This window comes from Mandrillus leucophaeus, unplaced genomic scaffold (assembly GCF_000951045.1).
Source record: "Mandrillus leucophaeus isolate KB7577 unplaced genomic scaffold, Mleu.le_1.0 Scaffold762, whole genome shotgun sequence".
NCBI classification, from domain to species: Eukaryota; Metazoa; Chordata; class Mammalia; order Primates; family Cercopithecidae; genus Mandrillus; species Mandrillus leucophaeus.
This window is the reverse complement of record NW_012108275.1, coordinates 548290-549279: the sequence shown is the minus strand read 5'-3', so window position 1 is coordinate 549279 and position 990 is coordinate 548290. Positions and strand designations below refer to the sequence as shown.

General features: G+C 37.5%; 1 pseudogene; it reads left to right on the top strand.

The window, feature by feature from the left end:
- The window catches only part of LOC105529393, a 2030-nt pseudogene extending 1305 nt beyond the window's left edge, over window positions 1–725 (top strand).
- The last annotated feature ends 265 nt before the right edge of the window (window positions 726–990 follow it).

Sequence of the window (990 nt, the reverse complement as noted above, 5' to 3'; positions counted from 1 at the left end):
AAAAAAAAAAAAAAAAGAATGGAAGTTAGTGGAAGGACCTGATGAAACACACACACACACATACACACTCCTTTCCCCAAGAGAAAGTATGCTGTGAGCCATGATCATGCCACTGCACTCCAGCCTGAGCAACAGAGCAAGACCCCAATTTAAAAAAATAAAATAAAATTTAAAAAAAAGAAACTAAAAAAAAAAAAAAAAAAGAACAGAATGGAAGTTAAAGTGAAGATGCCTGAAGAATCGAAACCATGGCTTGTTAGGGACTGGGACTTAGTTACCAAGCAGAAGCAGCTGTTTTAACTTCCCGCTAAGCAAAATGTAGATGCAATTCTAAAGGAGTATGCAAATTGCAAAAAATCACAGGGAAACGTCGATAATAAGGCATAGGCAGTTAATGAAGTTGTGGCAAGAATAAAAGAATATTTCGACGTGATGTTACACACTTAGGTGCTCTACAAATTTGAGAGGCCCCAGTATGCGGAAATCCTCTTGGCTCACCCCGATGCTCCTGTGTCTCAGGTTTAAGGAGCACATACCTACTGAGGTTATTTGTAACAATTGGAGAAATGTTGGCCTATACATCCCTTGACGAGAAGAGCCTTGCGTTATTGTTGGGCTATTTGCATGATTTCCTAAAATATCTGGCAAAGAATTCTGCATCCATGTTTACTGGTGGTGATGACAGAGTAGCTTTTGCTAAGTACTACCACAAAGCCCTGTGCTAGTCTATAGACCACTCACTGTTATTTGCCTGAGATCTGGAAACACTTTTTGATCTTAGTCTTTTTCTTGTAAAATTGATGTTCTTTAACATTGTTAATGTATAACAGGGCTTAAGTTTCAGTTTGTTTTCTGTTCTGTTTTAAACAGAAAATAAAAGGAGTGTAAGTTCCTTTTCTCATTTCAAAATTGCTACCAGGTATGCAGTAATTAGAACAAAGAAGAAACATTCAGCAGAACACTTTATTGCCTAGTTGACAACACTACTTG